Consider the following 19,345-nt stretch of genomic DNA (forward strand, 5'->3'; position numbering starts at 1 on the left):
ACCTTCGTCTTTCCGATATTCACCTTCAGACCATATGTCTCCAGACATTCCTTCCACTTGTTCAACTTTTCCTTCAGTCCATCCATACTTTCCGCAATTAACACCAGATCATCTGCATACAACAACTCCCACGGTAAACCCTCCTTTACGTTCTGAGCCAGCACCTCCATCACAGCTACAAATAGTAGCTGAAAGAAAGTGGCTAACAAATCGACCATATATACATGTCAGAATTGGAAATTGTTTTGGTCCAGCTACTTCTCGCATTTGCACTTGCACAGACGTGTGCACTTCAACTTTGTCCACATGTACTTGCACAGAGCGCAGGTACTTGTGCAAGTGCACTTCACATCCAGGTGGAATACATCCTTGGCGAGGAGCAGCGAGGTCCTAATGGTAAGCAACTTGCCGTCCTCTTCCTTCCACCGATGATTAATGGGGTTGTTGACAGGCATCATGGACCTTTGGGCTGTTGTCCAGATGCTCGCTTGGAAGACACTCCTTTTAAGTATCCATAGAATCACTCGTTGGGGGAATTCTCTCCACGTCCCTTGTCTTCTGTGAGAACACTCTCGTTCGGACGAGGTCAACGTCATTGTCCTCGTTTGAGTCATTGGAGTACAGCCTACAGACAAAGTTCGTTGCCACTGCTTTCAGCCTTGGTGATGTTTGGAATGGATGTTGACGATCGTTGCAAATTCCTACATGAGGAGGAAAAATTCCACAAAAATTTTTATATGAGTGCTTGACACTCAAATCAAAATTGTTCTATAGGTCCTTAACTTCAAATTGGTACTGAAAACGAAACTTTTGCATCAATTTGAAATGAAAATTAAATTTCGGGGAATATGACGACAAACAAGCTACAGGTGGAGGCTGTCAGAGGTTCAGTGAGGATTCTAAAACGAGTGCTTGGAACAAAGCTATGAGAATTAAGTTTCACAAACTGGTTCATAAATAATGATTCTTTGCCGAAAAAGGAGGTGGAGATTTTGAGTTCTGGGAGAACTTCCTCCCACCTCCTAAAACCTGCATGTGGAGATAACAACCAACGAGAGCATCCTTACAAATGTTCTATTTGTGATGAGGATTTTATTTGTAAACGGAGCTTGAACTTCCATAGTGCAACCCACTCTGGAGTGCTCGCACAAAAAGTGCTCTGACTGTGAGAGAAGTTTTGCTGATAAATGTTTGTTAAGTTCACATCGTATTACCCAAACTGGGTTGTACGTGCCCCCCTTGTTAGCGGTTCTCCGCAATAGGCAAGGTATTCAGTACACCAGTAAGGATAAAGCTATTGTGAAAGAGTACAGCCCTCTGGACAAATACCTTGTAAGCACAACTCCTCAGAGTACCATTTGTAACCCCTGACAACCAGCCAGCATCCTGAACCCCTTGATGAAACCCATACGGCTGGCTGTCACCAGAATGTCCACAACAACGACTGCAAACTGGTACCAAAAGACAACAACAGTCTTAAAATGCTAACCCCATCTGTTTCCTCAAACTGAGTTTAAAGAAAATGACAGCTTGAAAAAATGTAAAATGTATTAATCTGGTTCTCCGTATTCTCGTAATAGAGAATTGTTGAAAAATTTATTACAAAAACTCAAATGGTAACAGAACTTGATCTTCCAATCTGATCTTGGAGCTCATTGTGCTTCTTTCAGGGTCTTTCTTTGGTTGCCAGTTTGTCTCTGTCCTTGCCATGTATCCAAGCAAGTTTCATTTGAGTTTTTTGATTGTGACGAGTGTTAAGGAATTTTGTTTTCTATCTCATTTAGTTGTTTTTATTGGCCCTTTCTGTTTATGCTCAGATGGCATCTTTCCATGGCAGTTTGTACATCAATTTTTATTCAATATTTGCTGTGGTCCATGTTTCATTGCCATGTGTGATGTGGAGACAACACCCTTGTTGTAAAATTGTTCATAAGAAGATGACTCCTGCCTATGTTTTTCATGAAACTTGAATTTGTGAAGGGTTTTGCAATAAAGAGGTCCTCAAATCACAAATGCACCATCCGTGTTATTACCCTGCGCTCGCGAAGCAAAAAGCGTGGTTAAGCAATCTGATGCATACGTGTGCCGTATATGTGCCGTGTGCCGTGTCTGCATTTTAAAAATTCATTTTCTTGGCAACTGTTGGTCCGATTGACATGAAATTTTACCATATAGTGGGGCGGCTTAGCCCAAATATTCAAAAGAATTGTGCATTTTGTGAAACAAGCACCAAATTTGGCACAAATGTACATTAATATGTTGCGAACATTTTCAGATATTGGGCCACTTGAAATTCCGTAAATTTTTTTTTCAATTTTTTTCAAATTTCGTAATTTCAAATTTTTCGGGTGACACCGTCACAATTTCGGTCTTCGAGGCCGGCCGATAGGCAAAGTGTGACCGGAAGGGACGAGGTTCTCCTGACCACGTGGCCCTCGATCTGGGAAGCGAGAGGCGTTCCATTAGTGGACGCGCCCCTCACGCCCGACTTTTGGGCGGCCCCGGCAGGCCGTTTGTTTTGACGTTCCGTGACAGGCCCCGCACCCCCACCTCCGGGCCGACCGGAAGCTTGTGCTGAGTACATCATACCTGAACAACTCAGTGAGGCAGAACACAGCAGTGCACACCAGGGTGACCCCTTCAGTGCATAAACCAATTAACCTGTCCACTGCAGGGCATATAGAAATGAAGTTATTTTCTGCATATAATAATAATATAAGTTCAGTTCTATATAACAATTTCTGTTATCACCACTACCACTACAACTACCACTACTACAAGCTTTGTCTGGAATTTTGTGGACTAACAGACAAACAGACATACAGACAAGCTGGGATCAAAACATTACCTCCTTCCACCATTGAGTGTACAGGTAAACATCATGGAAATTATATCATGCCCTAGATTTAATTCATGCTTACCCGTGTATTTGCTTCACTGGTTCACAAGGTCTTTTGCATACATGTAATTCAGACTCTCGTCTTCATTGCTGACCACACAATGTTCGCAACATATTAATGTACATTTGTGCCAAATTTAGTGCTTGTATCACAAAATGCACAAATCTTTTGAATATTTGGGCTGAGCCGCCCCACTATATCGGCCGGCCTCGAAGACCGAAATTGTGACGGTGTCACCCAAAAAATTTGAAATTACGAAATTTGAAAAAATTTGAAAAAAAAAATTACAGAATTTCAAGTGGCCCAATATCTGAAAATGTTCGCAACATATTAATGTACATTTGTGCCAAATTTGGTGCTTGTATCACAAAATGCACAACAGGTTTGCTATGCTGCTACACTAGTAGGAGCATATCTGCCTGTAGATTTTTTTTGCTTGATAATGACGTCATAGGTCACGTGGAAGGACGCCATCTTGGAAAAATGTTACACCTTTATATTTCCCAAATCGCTTAATGGAAAAAATTGAAACATTGCTCATAATCAAGTACACCCCATGGGGAACAAGGTATGTTAATGATGATGTCATAGTTGCTTCAATTATGAAGTCATAATTCGACAAGTACAACGCTTGATCTGATCAGTATGGGAAAAAAAATTTCCTCCAACTGTTGGTCAGATGAACACGACATTTTCACAATATGAGCGGCTCTTCCTGTAGAATTGTTCTCATGATAATTATGACGTCATTGATCACGTGGTACAGGTGCCATCTTGGAAAAATCGAAAAAGGTTGCACCTCTATCTGAAACAACTCCATGGAAAAAAAATGAAATATGGCTCAATGTCAAGCACTCACCTTGGGGAATAAGATATGTTAATGATGACGTCATCAGTACCGTAATAATGACGTCATAATTCGGCAAGTACAACGCTTGATTCGATCAGCATGAATTTTTTTTCTCTACAATTATTCCACTGGTTGACACGAAATTTTCACCATAGAAGTCTCCTGTAGAATATTTTAATGATAATTATGACATCATAGTTCAGCAGTAAAGGCACTATCTTGCAAAAACCGAAAAACTTTGCCACTCTATATCTCTGACCCCACTCTATGGAAAAAATTGAAACATGGCTCATTGTCAAGTACTCCACATGGGGAATAAGATATGTTAATGATGATGTCACCGGTGCCTTCATTATGACATAATAATTCGAGAAGTACAACGATTGATTCGATAAGTAATGAATTTTTTTTTTCAAATTATACCAAACCCCCCCAAAAAATTTTGTTCAAAAAATTTCAAAAATTCAATTCTTCAACAAAAAAACCCCTTCAAAAACAGAAGAGTTTGCTTGCTCCAACTCCTTCTCAAGACTGTGCAGGGTAAGTATTCCAGGAATACCATCTTGTTGTGAATGTAATGGCACATCTATCTATAATTCCATTAATCTCTGTGTGTATGTGTGTTTGTATGTGTGTATGTGTGTATGTGTGTATGTGTGTATGTGTGTATGTTTGTCTGTGACCGCTGTTTCTCGACAACTACCGGTCCGATATACTTTAAACCTGCCAGGTATATTGCTGGGGACCCGAGGATGTGCCTTTTCAAGGTTTCATATTAATCGGAGAAGTAGTTACCGAGCTATGGCGATTTCTTTACCAAACACTGCAAGCCGTTCGCTTTGGACCAAACCATTGCATGTAAATAGAGGGGGGGGTTCTGTGGTCGTTGCGAATGGACCAAACCATTCATGTAAATAGAGGGGGGGGGGGTTCTGTGGTCGTTACTGCCACGTGGTTTCAAAGTTTTTTTTTGTTGTTGTTGTTTGCACGCATGTTTTTTTGCACCCACGTACGGGCACGCCCTAGGATGTTTACACACACACACCCCTACACAAATTTTTTTTTTTTTTTTTTTTTGGCAAGGAACGGGCACCCACGTACGGGCACGTCCTAGCTTATATATAGTACGGGCATGCCCTAGTTATGATCAATTTTATCAGTCAGTGGGGAATTTTGAATTGTCCATATCCCCATAAGTAATCTAGATCAAGCCGAGTGTTGTTCACCAAACCAGTTGAAAGCCTTTCATGGCATTTTCCATCATGGCACGACTGCATTTCATGCTATTGTAGCGGCTACTGCTGGGTTTTCACAATCGCCTTGCACCGACCAAGGACGCAGAGCGATCACCATGCCGGGCTCGTCCAGGACGCCCGGGCATGCCCGCCCTCGACTTGCCAGGCCATGGCCAGGACGCCCGGCCACGCCCCCTCTCGCCATTCCCGGGCAAACGCTCCGGGATAATGTGTGTATATATATTGCTGCCCGATAAACGGGCTTTTGAGATTACCTGAGCTGTTTTGTTTGAATAAAGCAACTCGGACGAATTCCAGCTTTTTTGTTGCGTCCATTCTTCCGATCGACGTGGGAGCACGACTCCTTCATTGGTGACCTACCGACATGGACACGACAGTTGCCCTCAAACTGCCTACCTTCTGGGAGGCTCACACGGCGGTTTGGTTCGCACAGGCGGACTCCCTGTTCGCCCTGCGAGGCATCACGGCCGACGACACCCGCTTCCACCATGTGGTAGCAGCGCTCGGTTCAGCCACCGCGGACCGCGCCCTGAGCCTCCTCGAGAGCCCGCCAGCCGCTGACAAATATGGCGCGATTAAAAAGCTCCTCCTCGACGCTTTCGCCCTCCCATCGGCGGAACACGCATGGCGCCTGCTCGACCTGCCCGAGCTCGGCGACAAGCGCCTGTCCGAACAAATGGACTACATGCTTTCGCTGCTCGGCGAGCACTCTCCGGCATTCCTGTTCCGGGAGCTGTTCCTCCGTCAGCTGCCTAAACCGGTATGCCTCGCCCTGGCAAGAACGACGATCACGGATCCCCGTGCCCTCACCAGGGAAGCCGACAAGGTCTCCGCGGCAGGCCAACGCATTGCAGCAGCGACCTGAGGCCCACCGCCGTCCGACGCAACACCCATGGCGCCCGAGCACCCAGCACGGTCGACGACCGAACTGCCGACGCAATCGGCAACCGCTACACCGAGCCGACCACCTCCAGCACGACGACCGGGGCCTCCACCTGACCAAGCGTGGTGTTACTATCATGCCAGGTTCGGACAGAAAGCCCGGACATGACAACCCCCGTGCACTTTCGGCAAGTCGGGAAACGGCAGTTCTGGGCAAAAATCAGCCTCTTGACTCTCTGCAGACTTGGATAAAATTACAAGCTGGCTAAACACTTGGAATATGTTTTTCGATCCTAATAAATGTCACACACTCAACTTGTCTCTCTGAAAAGATCGTCTGTAAACCCTCACATCTACTATCTCAACAATCCTCTTTGAATAAGTTCTGTCAGTCAAGTTTTTTGGTCTCACTATCTGCCATGATCTTTCCTGGGAAAGCTACATGTCCAGGCTGGCCTCCAAAGCCTGTCACCAAATTGGCATCCTCCATCCTGCAAAGTCCTTCCTTGACATTTCTGAGCTGCTCACCACTGACAAAGCCTACATCCTCACTTTGATGGAGTACTGCTCTCCCCTTTGGGCTGGTGCTCCTGCCTCACACCTAGTGCGGCTTTATGCTGTCAAAACCAAGGCTTTTAGGATTGTTGTTATCTCCCACGATGAAGCTGATTATGAGGGTGTTTCACTCTCTCACCACAGACAGGTTGGCTGTCGTTCTATCTTCTATCGACTTCTCTCTGGCCTTGCACCCTCTGCTCTGCCTGTGCTCTGTCTCTCAAATATTCCCACAGGATGCAAAAGGTCTGCCAGTAAACCTCTTCTGGTGAAACGACCCCCAATCAAGGCTCTCTGCTCACTTTCACTCTTTCATTCCTCTTTTTCTGCCTCTGGAACAAACTCCCACGTTCTCTTCAATCCCACTCCTCCCTCCAGGCTCTAAAACAGGTGTTCACCACCATCTCATATCTTCCCTCATCCAAACCTCCCTCTCAGTAGGTGTTCACCACTGATGGTGCCGATGCTTTAAAACAGGTGTTCACCGCCATCTCATATGTTCCCTCATGCAAAACCTTGATCTTTTCTACCCCCGTTAATCCACCTTAAATCCACGTCCTTCAAATTCTGACTTATTTTCTGAATAAAATATACCCGTTAAGGACGGTTAAGGAACGATAGGGTAATCGAGTGGTGATTGGAGCGCGTGTGACGTCACTGTCGAACATTCTAGCGCTGGAGCAAAAATGCAAAGCAACCACCATTTGTCTCTCTCTCTCTCTCTCTCTCTCTCTCCCTCTCCTCCCTCTCCCTCTCCCTCTCCCCCTTTTCTTTTCCTCTCCCCCTCTCTTTTCTCCCCTTTCTCCCCCTCTCTCCCCCCTCTCCCCCCCTCCCCCCCACCTCTCTCCTCCTCTCTCCTCCTCTCTCCTCCTCTCTCTCTCTGTCGCCCCCTGCTGGCTGTTGCGATTTGGGTGTGGCGTCATGGCGGCTGTGAGCAACTGCTCTGTGTTGTTTTGAGTCCTTTGTGTGTTTTTCTCCTCTCCTGCCCTACCCCTCCTTCTCCTTTTCCATCCTGTGTGCTTTGGCGTTTTGTTTTCATCCTTTCTGTACCTTTGTCTTAGAGAGAGAGAACGAGAGAACGAACACGAGAACGAATGAACAGTCCGGTGTAGAGAGGGTCCTAAGCTGGCGGTCTGGTATAGCCGCTGGGGGGAGGTCTTTCTTCACTCTGTGGCTGTGTTCAAGGGCTTTAGGCTATAGCTGAGCTGTTTGTTAGTGTCCGACAAACATTGGGTTTTCTCGTTTGTCGTTTACGAACGTGTCTTTGGTCGAGTAAGAATGGCAGGTGAACGTTTCCGCATTGATACGTACTAATTGCTAACTCGTAAACACGGGCTAGTTTGTGTTCCTCCCAACGAGGTGGAAATTAACGATGTGCTTTCTGCATTGGAAACATCGTTGGTGCACACAGTATTCGTGCTGCCTCTCGTATGAATAAGAAATTCGTCGTATTTTTGTCCGAGGAGCACAAGGTAGTGAGTGTAGTCGAACAAGGCTTGTTCATTGAACCGAACACGTTCCTCTCTGTGTTCGCTTTACAAGCCCCGACGGTAAAGATTAACATCAGTAACATCCCGCCATTTATTAGAAATGAGGATTTACGTGACCAATTAAGCAAGTTCGGTAAGGTCGAATCGAGGATTTCGATGGTGCCGATGCGAAATGTTTGCGATCGATTCAAACATGTCATGTCCTTTAAGAGAGTGGTGTACATGATACTGCCTGCAAATGTAAAAACGCTCAATGTCGTGTTGAGTGTGAAAATCAATGGCTTTGAATACAAAATGTATGCCTCCTTAGAGGCTATGACGTGTTTCGAGTGTGGGGCTTACGGGCATGTGAGGAGTGCCTGCCCCAATGCGGTTACACCACAGGAAAGCAGAGGATTGGTGAGGAGCGACTCCTCTTCACCGCACACTGAAGGGGAGGAGGCGGATCGAGCGGTTAATCCACCCACCGCACCGACTGCGGTGAGTGAAGCGCCAGACCTGACCACCCCGACCGGGGGGGAAGTGATAGTTTTAGAACGTGAGGTGACTAACCCCGCCCCCCCACCTAAGGTGGGAATGAAAGTGGTTGAACCCTCTCCCATTTCGTCCACTACACGACAGTGCGGACGATATCATGGAAGTATCGGTAGAGGACACCAGGAAAAAAGGTCAGAAGCGTTCAAGTGATGAATCCTGTGATTCCAAAGAAAAACAAAATAAGATTCAGATCGTGTCAGGCTCGCAGGACCTCCAGGGTGAGGCCTACACCGGAAACTCCTTGGCGGTAATGGAGATGGTACCGGAAGTGTGTGTACGTGAGGCAGATTTGCTTGCACCACTTGCCGAGATTCAGTATGACCCGGAAAATAGTCGAGGCCTTGTCCTTGTCCTTGTGGTAAGTCCTTGTCCTGATAACCAAACTCGCTCAGACGAGTTAGCAGCTGGATCTGCTAGTGAGGAAAAAATAGGTAAAGGGGAAAGTCATTACGACTGTGAGGATAACGTTAATCCTTCCCTGACAGATAAAAATGAAAGGGATGATGAGGTGGGGGACATACTTATAGCCACAGGGGATATGGTAAATCTGGAAGGGTCTGCAAAGTGTGCGGAGGTCCTTGACCCTGAAGAATTGCTGTTTCCAAAACTAAGTGTTCAACAAATAGTAGGAAAAGGTGCAGATCAAGATGAAGCACTTGATTTTGATGAAACCTATTCTACTCCACTCTTTAGTGCTTCAAGTGCTCAAGAGAGTGAGGCGGGTGATGACAATACCATCACCATGGTTTCTCAAGAAAATGTTATTAAGTTCCTTGATGAAACGTTCAGGAAAAGACATGTAAAAATCACAGACTACTTTCCGAATCTGCATGATTTTATTTTGACTGCAAAGAACATGATTCGTGAACCCGATCAGGTTAACATGTCAGAACCTCAATTCCAGAGGTTAAGAAAATGTGTAACTCGAGCAGGTAAGGAACCTCATGAATTGTTAACAGAATGGAGATAAAAGTAGCATCCTTAAACATCAACGGTGGTCGCAGTTATGTGCGTCGCCTCCAGGTGTTTCAAATTTTTCAGAATGAAAAAATTGATGTGCTGATGCTACAAGAGACGCACGCAAATCAGTCTTCTGAGGTGGAGTGGCGTAAAATCTTTAAAGGTTGTCACTTTTTCTCCAGTGCTTTCGTTGATGCCAAGGCTGGTGTGGCAGTAGTGTTCCATCCTAGACTCCAGCCGTTGGAGATCAGATATAGGGAAATTTGCAAGGGCCATTTACTATCTGTGGAGTTTGTCAGTAGTAACCAAAAGATTTGCACGACTAATGTATACTGCCCTAGTGCTAACTCTGCAAGAAGTGCTTTTCTTCACAAGTTAGCGGGTTTTTTAAGCACGATTGACCTGTCCATGTTGGTTTATTTGGGGGGAGACTACAACTGTACCCTCAACCCACAACTTAATAGAAACACTCCTGAGGCTCATCCACTGAGTGCAAGGCTTTTGGCACAGCTCATTAAAAAAATTTCAACTTGTGGATGTGTGGCGGGTGCAGAACCCTAACATACGGCAGTACACGTGGGTTTGTGCCGCAAGAAATCTTTTGACAATGGCTCGTTTGGATAGAATTTATGTTTACCATGTTAATGTAAATCTTGTCAAGAATTCTTATATAAGGCCATCTGGTTTTTCTGATCATCACATGGTCGTTGTTGTATGTGGCTTACCTCATCACGTTTGTGGAAGTGCATATTGGACTTTCAATGTCAAACTTTTACAAAGTGAGCATTTCAAAGAAGCATTCAGACTGGTATGGAAGGAAGGTGAAATGCAAAAGTTTTCCTACCTAAATTGAAGGCAATGGTGGGATTGCACAAAATCCCAAATTAAGTGTTTTTGCCAGCAATACTGCCGTTATAATACATGTAACACACTCGGTGTGATATCTGCCTTAAAAAACGATATACTTTATTGTGAGCAGAAATCTGGAATGTCCAAAGAAAATGTCCAGCATTTGTCAGAGAAAAGAACACTACTGGCTGAAATGATGAAAGAGTGTGCATCTGGTGCTTTCGTCCGACTGCGAATGGACAATATCCAACTTGACAAACCAAACAAAGACTTTTTCAATTTGGGAAAGACAGCCAAGATCCCTCAACAAATTCACGCTTTGCGCTCTTCTGCCGGTGCGCTTCTGTCTTCTCAAAGTGACATCAATAATGAATTACGAAACTTTTATTCAAAGCTGTTTACCTTGAGAACGGTGAACCAGGAAAACAGAAACGGGATGTTTGAACTGCTCCCATCTCTGTCTGAAGACCAGCAACAACAACTGGAGCCTGGCATCTCTCTCGGAGAACTTGCTGCTGCTCTTAAAGGAATCCAAGATGGGAAAGCCTTTGGACTTGACGGCCTCCCAGTTGAATTTTACAAGGCCTTTTGGGACATTCTAGGCCCTACTCTACTTGACATCTTTCATGATAGCTTTGGACAAGGTGAATTGCCATTAAGTTGCCGAAGGTCAGTTTTGTGTCTCCTTCCAAAAAAGGGAACTTGCAAGACGTCACAAATTGGCGGCCTGTGTCACTCCTAAACACAGATTATAAAATATTGTCGAAGGCGCTCGCGATACGTCTAAAGGAAGTCATCCCCCTTTTAATTGATATTGATCAGTCTTATTGTGTTCCCGAGCGTTCTATTTACGATAACATTTTTTTGGTGAGAGATTTGATCAGTCTCGGTCGTACTACATCTCATGGTTTTGGTTTGGTTCTTTTATATCAAGAAAAAGCTTTTGACAGTGTTGACCATTCTTTTTTGTTTGCTGTACTCAGGAGAGCTGGTTTTGGACAAAATTTTGTTTCCTATGTTAAGTTGTTGTATGACAATGCATCCTGTCTGTTGAAGGTAAACAACAGCTTATGTTGCCCTTTTCCCTTTCAGCGAGGCATCCGTCAGGGCTGCCCGCTTTCAGGTATGCTCTACTGTCTCTCGGTCGAACCTTTACTAGCTTTGCTCCGCAACTCAGTGGAAGGAGTCTCCTTAACAAAAAACTACAAAATGGTTACTTCAGCTTATGCGGATGACATTTGTGTTGCTGTTTCCAGCCAAAATGATGTGGGTGAGGTCTCTCGATGTCTGTCCCAGTTTGAGCTCGCTTCCATGGCAAAAGTAAATTTGAACAAAAGTGTTGCCTTATGGGTGGGCCCCAGTCCACCTTCCTCAACTCTGCCTGTGTTACCAGGAGGAATGCAGTGGAATAAAGAGGGGTTTAAATATTTATGGTTATTTCTAGGAGTTAAAGCATATGAACAAAAAAATTGGGAGGGTTTCTTGGAAAGAATTACGCAGAAACTGGCTAGATGGAAATGGTTGCACCACCTTCTATCGCTTAAGGCAAGAGTGACAATAATAAATAACCTGGTGGTTCTATTTATTTGGCATAAAGTTATCCCCCTCCAACCTCCGAGATACTTTGTCACAGGCTTTCAGAGGGTTCTAACTCAGTTTTTCTGGGGAGGCCACCATTGGCTTGGACCAGACATGGTGTGCAGACCCCGAAATGCAGGTGGCCAAAGCTTGATACATGTTCCAAGTCAGATAATGGCTTTCCGCATGTTGACGATAAAGCATTTATTGTATGGTGAGTGTGTCCCGTGGCAGCCTCTCACAAATGCTTGGTTGCAGGAAGCAGATGGGTTGAAGTATGACCGAGAGCTCTTCCTCATGGACCTGCAGCATGTCAACACGACTCTGCTCCCCGAGTTTCATCAGAGCCTTTTGAATGCCTGGCAAGTCCTTGGAATACAACGATTAGAGGTGTCCTACGATGCCAAAAAATATATGCATGAGCCATTGGTTCTGAATCCTTTATTCCCTGAAATGTCAACCTCCAGGTCATTTATGCATTGCTTCACCAGTAATGGAATAAACAGAGTGCGAGACCTGATGAAGCCTTCCCTAAATGGATGGTTATCCACCGGTTCTCTCACATCAAAAGTGGGGGTTCGGTCATCTAGAATGGTGGACAAAGTTTTGAGAGTTGTGATTAAAACTTTCAGGGAATTAAATATCGGGTGGACTGGGGCAGATGAAGTGGTGGACTCTCGTCTCTATTTCCCCGAGCTCCAAATCACCTAAAAAAAAACAAGTGTGTCTTCTCAAATTCAGATGGTTGTGGTGTGTTTCATGTGATGGGAAAAAAGGTTCTTTATGGGATATGCCAAGAGGTGCTTATACCGGGTTTCACAAAACCTTTAAAAAATCGGTGGGAGGAGATCATTCTGGTTAGTTGGTTCCTATCTCCAGTGTGGAAAGAGATGTATAGGTCTCCAACTTTAGGTTGTACCAGAGACTTAAATAGGAGATTAGTTCATCAGGCCTTGGTCACCAAATACTTACTTAATAAGTTTGATCCCTCTGTACAGAATGTTTGTCCTTTTTGTGAAGAGGCTAAAAATGTGACCCATGCTTTCGTGAAATGTAGGAGATTGGTACCGCTTTTTGTTTCCTCCAACAGTTATTTTTAAAATTTAAGTTTGTTTTTTCTGTTACAATTTTTGTGTATGGCATTGAAAGGAGCAACAAGAGCAAGACAGCAGTCCCTTTCTTGAATTTTCTGTGCGGAATTGCTAAACTTGCAATTTGTAAAACTAGGAAGATAAAATTGAGTGGAAGAGATGAAAATGTGCTCTTTTGCTTTGAAGGAATAGTGTCGGCCCAGATAAGTTTCGGCAGTTTGAATGACGATTTTTTTTACAGATGAGGTGTTGTTTGTTTTTGTAAATTTTACTTATGCTCAATGTCCACATATACATGTATATACATCCTTTTTGCTTGTACAACTTTCTTTTCTTGTAAAAATTTGTGGTGTTTTTCCGTGTGTGTTTTGATACTTTTATAATAAAAGCACACAAAAGTCTCTCTCTCTCTCTCTCTCTCTCTCTCCCTCTCTCTCTCTCTCTCTCTCTCTCTCTCTCTCTCCCTCTCTCTCTCGTCCTGCCGGCTGTTGTGTTTTTGGTGTGGCATCATGGCGGCTGTGTGTGAAGAGCTGTGAGTACTGTGCTGTGTTGTTCTCTTTCTATCCCCATTTCACTCCCTTTGTGTCTTGCACGTGTTTGTGGAGTTTTCCCCGTGTTCTCCTCTCTTTGTCGAGACAAGAGAAGGAGAGGGAGCAGCTATTTGGAGGCATTGACGGTAGGCCTTTCCCCATTTTGGGCGTTGGTTATCGCCAAAATTTTTTGGTTTCGTCGTTAATTCGTCATCTTGCCGGAGTATAGACGTTCCACTTTAAATCATATTGTTGCGGATTCGGGGTCAGCGCTCCCCTTACCAAGGGGGGGTTAATCCCCTTGTCTTTTAAGCTGGCCGTCCCCCGATCCTGGAAATTATAATGCTCCTTTCCGGGCGAGATTGGCCAGGGTGATTGGTCAATGGAGTCCCAAATACCTGAGTGCCAATCCAAACGCAAAGCAGGGAGATATCTCTTGCTCGAACCACAGATAAGATGGTAAATTGCCGAGCGGTTAGCAATCCGCGGCCTGAGCCATTAACAAGACTAAACCCGATCCTGAGCGGTTCCGAAATTGCGCCACCGGTACTCAATGGAGAAAAGACGCCAACGATTGAATGAAGAGGAAACCAGAGTAAGGAAAGAACAAATATGGGGGGGCGGGGGGTAATCCTTCGCAGGGCCGTATGAGCAGTTCTCTGGTCATGACCTCCTTACTCAGCTTCTCAGGTGTTCAGCGCCGCTTAATGATTCCTCGCACATCTGGTACAAACGAGCTCAACAACCGTCAACAATAGGGGTCTAGAGGGCCTCAGCCTATTGCAGCAATGCGAGCACCCCCACGTCTCTCTCTTCTCCGTGCACTCTCTCCCTTCTCTCCTCTCTCTCCCTTCTCTCCTCTCAGCACTTCTCGCAATGACCTCTCACTCCCAACTCTCCTCTTCTCTTCTGTATAAAGGCGCCGCGCTTGCGCTTATATAGGGCGCTTAGAAATCAAGCCGCGCTTTATCGAGCCACACCTATCAGTGAGCTCACCTCAGCCCTGGTTGGATCGTTGACAGGGCCACGCCTCACTCTGGGCGCTCCGCCCCCTTCTTCTCCAGCTTTACCGCATGCGTAATGGCGGCCGGGGCGAGCGCTAAGGCTGCGGCTGGCAGAGGCGCGTACCAATTTGGAGAGTCAAGCCGCAAAATGAACGAATCGAAAGGGGGCCTATCTTATTTGATTAATGCAACGCAGATTCAACTATTGGGAACACAGCCTTAACTAAACACAGACTAAGGAAATAACTGAGGAGTTCCTATGGTGTCCTACGTGTTGCTTGTGGACTAACTATGGGTGCAACCTTTGACCTTTTAAATGATGGAATATTATTTACAAGAATTATTTACAAGTGAGGGGTTCTCAAAACCACAACACTGCACCCGCCTTTCCTCCAGGCATGTTCCGTGCCGACAAAACTTTAACTTAATGTGACACAGATGTAGTAACCCTCTCCTTTTAACCTCACCCTGAGTGTGACAGTTTTAACAATTAAGTATGTCCCGCCTGCTGCATTGCATTCTACCTAACAGACTCATGCCCACAGACTAACCGAATTGCGGAATGATTTTGAAATTAAACATAAAGCCGGTGGGGAGCATTATTTACAAGACCACTATTTTGATTATTTACAACTCGAACCCAGGACCTGTCTTTTGGGAAACAAAAGCAGAACTTTTGAGAAGAGGAAAATCACTGCACCGCACTGCACTGAGACACCATACCAAAAGCACCATAAAGCACCATAACACAAAAATGCACCAAGCATGAAAATGCACAGTCAAACACTTTTCAAACAATAATAACTGGTGTTCGATGTCTTCTCTCTTCTGGGCTGGCTGCTGGGCCACTGGTTCTGGCTGCCTTCTTGCTTGGAGTCTATTTAATAATCAAAAAGGGCACACACTGCATCCACTTTTTTTTACGTCCAGCAGTGCCAACTGAGGTGGTCCACCTGCGTGGCATAGGTGCCACCTTAACCGTGGTCCGTAAGCAAGATGTTGCTGGCAGCAATGACTGGTCCCCAGCAGAGATGCCAGGCCCCAGAACTTGGGGTCCATATGTGGTGCTCGGCCACAGAATGTGTGGTCCATAAGGTGGTGCATCAGTGCAGGCTGGAGGCAGCGGAGGTGCGGGCACACACTGCAGTCACCTGCGCACTCCCCCCGGGCCCAAAAGAAACAAGTCCATGAGTGGGGAAGGAAGGAGAAGCAAAGCAGCAGGGCAAGGGCGCAAGGGTACACATCAATACAAGATAGTGCAGACATGAAGGGCACGGGAGAGCGAGCTAAGAAAGCTCATCCCTATCTGTTCGTCACCCCCCATGTCACCTACTCTACCCTTGCCCCTCCCCGTATTTACACAATTTACAACTTTACAGATTCCATCTCTACTGCCCCCCCCCCCCCCCCCCCATATCTCCCCTAAACCAAATTCAGCATCAATCCCGCCTAAGGAGGAAGAGCTGGAATAACGAACAATGTCTCACCTAAGTCGAGATGCGTCTCACATTCCAAACATTTGCAAAACATGGTGTGGAGTCTTATCACCCAGGTGAGTGGATGCAGATGGTGTGAAGAGATTTTCTCCTATCTAATTTCTAAATGACATTAAAACAGTTACACTACCCGGGGTCTTTCCCTGCAAAACAATTGGCCACTTTACTCGATGCGGTTCTAAAAACCAATTCCCATTGACCAACCATACTGTGGTGCTCACCAATTTGGGGTCTCTCTCCCCCGATTCTTCACCCTGTGCCCTCGCACAATTTCAGGGCTGGGTCGTGTGGCTCCCCAGCAGGTCCGCTCCCCTGCACACCTCCGCCTCTGTACGTCGCCACCCGAGCTTACCTGCTCCTCACCCTAACCGACCTGGGGAAGGCCCTCTGGCTCTCTCACCCCACTACCGCCCTCTCTGGCGTCGGGCTACCCGGGTCCGTCCTCCAGATCCTCGGGCCCCATTGAACTCTAACCTGGCTCCCAGAGCCTGCCTTCGGCCTCACCTGGCCGACAGACTAACAGTGACGGAGTGCCCATTCAATCTTCCCTCTAACAGGCCACACGCCCAGCCATGCCACTTTACTCATGCACCAATCAAAGCAGTACTCTGCTACTCTCGCACCACAGATGTCAATATCCACCAAATTTACCTGCTCCCTATACCTACTTTTAAACTACCCTTCACGGGTACTCGTGAAGGGGTCCATCCTTCCCCCATCCACTCCTTTGCACCATACACTCCACTCCACATATTCCACCATACTCACTCTACACCATTCATTCCAGACCATTCACTCCAGACCATCTGTTCCATACAACCATTCTCACTTGCCACCATGCAAGTCAATCACTCAATGCACAATCACACACATCCACAATACTCTGCTCAATAGACTTTCTACACACACACACACACACACACACACACACACACACACACACACACACACACACACACACACACACACACACACACACACATCTTTCTCGAGTATTGCCTCATTTCATCACGCTCACGACAAATACTTTCATTTGCAATGCCTCATTTCATCACTCTCACCACAAACACACTGTGCATCATCTAATCTACCTGGTTTCCCTCTAACTTAGTGCTTCCCTATCATCCCTTTACACTCAGCACATCCCACGTCGTTATTATCCAACTACTCTACTCTACGTCCCCACTACAAGTATCATGTCACTACTTAAATCTTGGTCACCGATGGTCATCTCTAGGTCCCTATACTTATCCTTACCCTCCCGGGCAGGTTTCCACAGCCACCCCATAAAACTATCGCTCCTTTGCCCGGATGTTGTGAGGTGAATGGTAAAACTACCATTCGCCATCACTATCACTTCCAAATGTCCATTAAACTTGAGCCTCTCGTGCGGGAATTGCATATTCACAGCTCGGCCTCGAAAAGCCGGCTATCCGTGTGGATGGTCAGTCTCCTGATGGTTGGGTCCGTCCGGCATCCATTCTGGGGAGGAGGCATACTCGGTCCGAGGTTCCAAGGTCCATCTCGGCGCGGAGCCTTGCGGTCTCCGGCCCGATGACCCAACCTTGCCTGGTCGGAACACCGCCCCGCTAGGGGGCGAAGGTCCGACCTGGCCCTTCTCCCCCGAAACCGTGCCGCTCGCCGCTACGACGTGGCCCCGACCATACAGAGCAGAGCCCGGCCCGAATCGTGCATGGCGCTCCGTGGAGGAGCGACGCGACTACGATCCCGGCCGGCCACCGCAGCACACAAAGAATACCGCGCACCAAGAGTTTGCGTCGGCTAAACGTCGGCCTAACCGCTGCCCTGGTCCACGTCGAAGCTCGGATTGCATTCTCAAACCATGCGTTCCGTTCTACACTCATACATCTCGGCGCTCCAACACCTCTCATACAACCCATACATTCCCTACACTCTATCACTGCACTCTCTGTTACACACCACTCTTCGGTTGCACACCTCTCCCCCGTTACGTACTCCGCAACACTCATGGGTGTGCACTCTCTTGCACACCCGCTGAGCGCACATCTACCCACGGGTGTGCAATCCCCCTGTCGCACACCCAATCACACGCTCCACAACCAACCCAGGTGTGCAACCTCACACACCCACCACAACCAACTCACTCTCTGTGTCATTCTCACCCTCACACCCATACTCTGTTACACACTCACTCTTCGACGCACACTTTTTTCTTACACGTGCGCCATTTCCATTCACACAGCGCACCACCGACCTTCCACAACCGCCCGGGATATGCTGGGATCCCAAGTGCGCGAAAAGAATTTTCGCGCCAAACACTTTCCCGCAAAACCTTTTCGCACCATATACAGCCCGACTCACCATGGCGCTTCTTCTTCTTCGCTCCACCACCTGCAAACTTTTCATTTGGTTAGGAAGTACAGCATCAAGATGCGAACACGGACTTCGCACATTTTCCATCCTTTGCTCCCGCTGTTGCTCTTCTAAGTCCATCTCTTCCGCCCCAATTTCCACTATTTCTTTTTCCTTAATTTATTTTCCCTCGACGACCGCTGGTGCTAATAAAATCAAATTCTCTACTTCGGCGGTCGCCGGCTTCCCCATACCCCAGGTCGCGATCTCTACCCCAGTCCACGTGACGTTGCCTTGCTCCACTTCGCTTCTCCCTCGTTCCTCAAGCCGCGTTACCTCGTCGCGTACAAATGCGACCTCCTCGCTCAACCTGCGGTTTCTCTCCCTCTCCAATTCCCTTGTCTCATACCTGGCTTTGTCCCTCGCCAACTCCTCATTCATTTCTTCCATCTGGCCACCTACGTCCTCTAATCCTTCCAATTTGCTTTCTAACACCCCCTATTTGACCGCCCAATTCATTTCTCAACCCGCCAATTTGGTCTCCCATATCATTTCTCAATTCATTTCTCAATCCCATATACCCCATTTGTATGGCTGCATGAATCTGCACCATGAGGTCTTGCACATTCATCCCCCCGATTTGCGCAGCGGGCGCGGCCCTCGTCACCATGTGCGAGGCGCCACCATTTGGTGTGCCTGCAACCCCCTCGACTGCACCTTCTTCATTCTCCTCCTCCATTTCTCCCACTTCCTCCCTGAGGTCCTGGGTTGACTCTAACTCTTCATTTCCCCCCACCGGCATCCGATCGCCTTGACTAGCCATGGCACGATTCAATTTGGTTGTTAATAAAAATTTTGGCCACTCGAAATCTTTGACCAAATTTTCTCAAAATTTGGTCCAGGTCCAAATCCCACTCCTGACACCAATTGTTGCAGATTCGGGGTCGGCGCTCCCCTTATCAAGGGGGGGTTAATCCCCTTGTCTTTTAAGCTGGCCGTCCCCCGATCCTGGAAATTATAACGCTCCTTTCCG

The sequence above is a fragment of the Myxine glutinosa genome, chromosome 1 (genome assembly GCF_964187855.1).
Source record: "Myxine glutinosa chromosome 1, kmMyxGlut1.1, whole genome shotgun sequence".
Classification (NCBI taxonomy): domain Eukaryota; kingdom Metazoa; phylum Chordata; class Myxini; order Myxiniformes; family Myxinidae; genus Myxine; species Myxine glutinosa.